General features: G+C 39.0%; 1 protein-coding gene across 2 annotated transcripts in view; it reads right to left on the reverse strand.

Annotated features, from left to right (window-relative positions):
- Nucleotides 1-4,149, reverse strand: part of IPO7 (importin 7) — a 67,701-nt gene extending 63,552 nt beyond the window's left edge. For both annotated transcript variants that reach the window (XR_011249340.1, XM_069554422.1), the window contains exon 1: nucleotides 4,031-4,149. The gene's annotated coding sequence lies outside the window, so the exon portion shown is untranslated. The remainder of the gene's footprint in view (nucleotides 1-4,030) is intronic.
- Nucleotides 4,150-6,000: the final 1,851 nt, after the last annotated feature.

The following is a 6,000-nucleotide window of genomic DNA, read 5'->3' on the forward strand; positions in this document are numbered from 1 at the left end:
CCATAAAGAAAGCTGAGTGCCGAAGAATTAATGCTTTCGAACTGTGATGTTGGAGAAGACTCTTGAGAGTCCCTTGGACTCCAAGGAGATCAAACCAGTCCATCCTAAAGGAAATCAGCCCTGAATACTCATTGGAAGGACTGATGCTGAAGCTGAATCTCCAATACTTTGGCCACCTGATGCGAAGAACTGACAAATTGGAAAAGACCCTGATGCCAGGAAAGACTGAAGGCAAGAGGAGAAGGGGACAACAAAGGATGAGATGGTTGGATGTCAGCACCAACTCAATGGATGTGAGTTTGGGCAAGCTCCGGGAGATAGTGAAGGACAGGGAGGCCTGGCGTGCTGCAGTCCATGCAAAGATTTGGACACAACTGAGTGACTGAACTGAATTGATGACACTGGACATACACTCTAAAGAAATTAGCGTTTATGTCTGTCAAAACACTTGCACATGAATATTTGTGGCAGTGTTCTTTACAATCATTCAAAACCGAAAAGACTAAAACATCTATTAAAATAATGGATAAGTAAATTCATGCACTGGAATGCTACACTGAAATGAAAAAAGGACAAATTACTGATACACACATGATACGGATGAATCTCCCTGACAATGTTGAAAAACAGAAGTCACACATATAGATGCTGTATATATTGTATGACTCTGCTTACATTAAAATTCAAAAGTATAGAAAATCAATCAGTAGTTGTAGAAGTCGGAATAGTAGTTACCCCTAGAGAGGATACTGACAGAGAGAGCAAACAAGGAACTTTCTGGGATGATGGAAATTTTCTATGTATCAGTTTAAATAGTGGTTACAACAGTTACATACACATGCAAAAATTATCTAGGTCTTAGGACTTCCCTGGTGGTTCAGTGGTTGGGAATCTACTTTCCAGTGCAGAGGACATGGATTCCATCCCTGGTCAGGGAACTAAGATCCCATATGCCTCTGGGCCAGTAGCCCATATGCCTCAACTAGAGAGTCCATATACCACTGCCAAGACACAATGCAGCCAAAAAAATAAACAAATATTTTAAAAAATTATCTAGGTCTTTGCTTAAGATTAATGCACTCTATTATATATGTGGTTACAAATATAATTTTGTAGCAGTTTAAAAATATTTATTTATTTATTTGGCTGTGCTGGGTCTTAGTTGCAGAGTGTGGGATCTAGTTCCCTGACCAGAGATCAAACTGGAGCCCCCTACATTGGAACTGGGGAGTCTTAGACACTAAATCACCAAGGAAGTAGCCAGATATAACTTTGAAAAGTACAACTGTAAAGTTAATAGAAAAAGTGTAAAAGAATTTTTTTTACCTTAGAAGGAGGGAAATGGTTTTAAAACTCAAAAACAAAAATGTATCTACATAAAAACAAGGATTTATATCCAATTAAAGAGACAAGAGACAAAGTCAGTGTCAGAGTCTATATAGAAATTTACCACATCTAAAACCCACAGAGGATAATTATCAAGTATATATGTAGAATTTCTGCAATCAGTATAATTAAGACCACAAAGAAAAATGGAAATATAGTATTAAGAGGCAATTCATAGAAGGGGAAGCTGGAATTGCTAAATGGGACATAAAGAAATGCTCAAGGTCACAAGTAATTAGTGAAACATAAAACAATGAAATGCCACTTTCTAATCCACTGGGACAGCAACAAGAAAATATAAAGTAGTACAATACCAAGTATTTATCAGTACAAGTATATGGGAAGAACAGCGCTCTTGTGTACTGCTTATGAAAGCATAACCTTATTCAACTATTTTGGAAAATAATGTTAGTACTTAGCAAAAGCAAATAGTGCTTTCATACTATAAGGCAGAACTCCCAGTCCTAGGTCTGCAATTTAGAGCAAAATCTTCATAGTTTTCTTTTAGAGGAAAGTAGAAGGGAACCCAGGTATCTATCATTAGAGCAGTGGAAGGTCTGGAAAAGCAGTGGAAAAGACAAAAGTAATAAATTCACATTTTGGAACACTATGAGGCAGTTAAAAGCAACAATCTCAATGTATCTGCAGCAATATGAACAGATCTGGAAAACAGGGTTGTGTGAAAAAGAAAGCGACCTAATGAAATTCACAGCATAATGACGTTGATGTAAATTAAAAACCCACACATATGCCATTTCTGACCAAAACAGAGTAACTAGGGGATGAGCCATCTCACTGTAACCAACTATAAAATTGGACAAAATACATAAGATAATCTTCAGGTAAAGGAAAAGACAGTGTCAGACTGGTCCCTGAGAAAAAAGGAACGTACAAAGTGAGCCTTATAGTTGGTTGTCCACCTATCTGTCTGAAGATAGTTCTTTTTTTTAATTAAAAAAATTTTTTATTGAAGTATACTTGAATTACAATGTTGTGGTAATTACTGCTGTACAGCAAAGTCACTCAGTTGCACATATACATATATAGTGGTTTAGTCACTAAGCCATGTCAGACTCTTTGTGACCCTATGGACTGTAGCCTGCAAGGTTCCTCTGTCTGTGGGATTTCCCAGGCAAGAATACTGGAATGCGTTGCCATTTCCTTCTCGAGGGGATCTTCCAGACCCAGAGATGGAATCCACATCTCCGGCACTGCAGGCAGTCTCCTTCGTTGCAGGCAGATTCTCGACCACTGAACCACTGCCCACGTATACATACACGCATTCTTTTTCAGATTCTTTTCCATTATGGTTTTTCACAGGATGTTGGACATAGTTCTCTGTGCTATACAGCAGGACCTGTTTACCCATTCTGTACATACCAGTTTGCATCTGCTAATCCCAAACTCCCAATCCAACCCCCAACCCCCTTGGCAACCACCAGTCTATTCTGTCTGAAGATAATTCTTAATTACAGCTTAAACAAGAGGGTTCTGGCAGAACACAGGGATCCTGCTGATCTAAGAAATCAGAGATTAGAACTCAGTCCAGGAGAAATTGCTGGAATCTTTGGGGTTTCCAGAAGAGACTTCCCAGAAGCGGGAGCTGTGTTGTACAGGTGAGCCACAGAAGTCTGGGTAGTTAGTGATGGTCTCCCATGAGAACATGGCTGAGGGTTTTGCTGTATGCACACAGAGCGAAAGCATCCAAGGCTTGCCAAATAGAAGCTACCAGGAGCTAGAGAATGGACCAGAGATGGCAGAGACCAAGTTGTCTGGGAGTCACTGGAGTTCCAACCTTGACAGGGTAAAGAGATCCCGTTTAACATCCACGGACTTCAGCTGAGACACTAGGACGTCGGCACCTTAGCCATAAGGCCCATATCCTAAAGAAAAAGCTCTGCTAGATTCAACTTGATAAAGTCTGAAAACAAACCTTCAAAAATAACCCAACATATTTTTAGAAAATACACATTGAAGAGTTTAGCATTAAAGGGGTGTCATGTAAGCTGTTCTTGCCTTATGAGACAGATCCCATGCTGCCTATGGAATGTGTATGTTTCTAAACAAACTCGCTTTCTCTTAAAAAATAAAAAATAGGGGGCTTCCATGGTGGCTCAGTGGTACAGAATCCATCTGTCGATGCAGAAGACATGGGTTCAGTCCCTGATCTGTGAAGATCACACATGCTGTGGAGCAGCTAAGCCGGTGTGCCACAATGACGGAGCCTGTGATCTAGAGCCCAGGAGCCACTACTGAAGCCCATGCACTGGAACTAGGCCCTGCTCACTGCAGCTAGAGAAAAAGCCTGTGCACAGAGACCCCCACACAGCCAAGATAGACAAATAATCAACAAAACCATAAAAAACTGAAAAATAAAGGGGTATCATGTCTGCACTTTATGGTCAAAAAAGAAGCATAGGCAAAGAGAATGATAAAGCTAACCTGGTAAAATGTTAACATTTGAGAAGTCAGGGTAAAGGGTATATGGGAATTTTTGTACTTTTTTTTTTAAGTATGAAAACTAAAATTAAAAATAATAAAGAAATATTCAAAACTAAAACTTCAAAAAATTTAAAAATAATGAAACAGTATCCCACATTGTCACATTTTTTCCCTTCTAAGCAACAGAAATTTATTTTCTCACAGTTCTGGAGGCTAAAATTCTAACAGCAATGTGTCAGCAGGGTTGGTTTCTCCTGCGGCTTCTCTCCTTGGCTTGGACATGGCTAGCTTCTCACTGTCTTCACATGGTGATTCCTCTGTGGACACTGTGTCCCTGGAGTCTCTTTTTGTGTGTGTCCTAATCTCTCCTTATAAGGACACCAGTCAAGTTGGATTAGGTCCTAATGGCTTCACTTTAACTTCACCTCTTTTAAGGCCCTATTTCCAGATATAGTCACATTCTGGTAGTTAAAGCTTCATCACATGAATTTTGGAGGACACTGTTTAGCCTTTAACATCTTCTGTCCTTTTTTCTTTCCTAATTCCTCTTTGTTTCTTCAAATATTAAAAAAATTAAAATCATCTATGATTGTGGACTTCTAAATTTTCTCTTGTAATTCTATCAGTTGGCTTGCATTAGATATTTGGGGCTAAGCTATTTACTCGGGACTGAAACTTTTACCGTTATGAAATGATTGTCTTTAGCTCAGTAACTTTTTTTTCATTAAAGTCTATTTTATCTGACATTTAAAAATGCCCACTCACAAAAAATAATATTTTATGTTTTACAAGCGTAATAATTACTCAAGGATACATATAAAACATATTAAAATGGTTGCCCATGGAAGGGAAAGAGATGTTAATGAGAGTCACAGACGAAGGGGAATAAAAGAAGGGAATCCAGCAAGGACCATTGATAATAAATGTGCCAGGAGTTGAGATTATAATTAACTCAAGTCTCCACATCTGAGATCCAAAAGCTGGGAGGAAAACAAGGAAAAAAGTAAGGCTAGCAAGATGGAAGGAAGGACTATATAGGTCAAAATTATTAATTTTCAAGGAGTCCAGGAGGATTTTCAGATTACTACATATCATGATCCCTGAACTTGGAGGATAAGAGATCACACTTTAAATGCAGTTAGAATGAAGAGCATTCCAGGAAGAAGGCATAGCAGGTACGGGGACATAGCATAATGAGAGCACGGCGTTTGAGTGTGGAAAGGGGAGAACAGTCATGAGAGATGAATTCAGAAAGCTCAGCTAGTGCCAAAATGTAAAAGTATCATGTTAGAATTTGTGCTTTTCAGGTGAAAAGTAATTTTTAGGGCAGTACTTTAGAGTGGTTGAAAAGCTCAGATTTGAGTTTAAAAGCCTTGGATTTGAATCTGAACCGTACTACAAGGCAGGTGTATGACATTGGGCAAGTTATCTACCCTCAATGAGACTCAGTTTCTTATTGAGAATAAATAATAATATTTATGAGTGACTTGTGAGAAATGAGAAAATGCACATAAACCTCTGAGCACAGTACTTGGCTTCAGCCATGCAGTCATGTCTGATTCTTTGTGACTCCATGGACTGCAGCATGCCGGGCTTCCCTGTCCTACACCATCTTCCAGAGCTTGCTCAAACTCATGTCCATTGAGTTGGTGCTGACATCCAACCATCTCATCCTCTGTTGTCCCCTTTTTCTCCTGCCTTTAGTCTTTCCCAGAATCAGGGTCTTTTCCAATTTGTCAGTTCTTCGCATCAGGTGGCCAAAGTATTGGAGCTTCTGCTTTAGCATCAATCCTTCCAATGAGTATTTAGGACTGATTTCCTTTAAGATTGACTGGTTGGATCTCCCTGCTGCCCAAGGGACTCTGAAGAGTCTTCTTCAACACCACAATTCAAAAGCATCAATTCTTCGGCACTCAGCTTTCTTTATGGTCCAACTCTCACATCCATACATGACTACTGGAAAATCCATAGCTTTGACTAGACAGCCGTTTGTTGGCAAAGTAATGTCTGTTCTTTTTAATATGCTGTCTAGGTTTGTCATAGCTTTTCTTCCAAGGAGAAATCGTCTTTTAATTTCATGGCTGCAGTCACCATCAGCAGTGATTTTGGAGTTCAAGAAAATAAAATCTGTCACTTTAAAATTAAAATAAAAATAAATAAATAAATAAATAG

This window comes from Ovis canadensis, chromosome 15, assembly GCF_042477335.2.
Source record: "Ovis canadensis isolate MfBH-ARS-UI-01 breed Bighorn chromosome 15, ARS-UI_OviCan_v2, whole genome shotgun sequence".
NCBI lineage: Eukaryota > Metazoa > Chordata > Mammalia > Artiodactyla > Bovidae > Ovis > Ovis canadensis.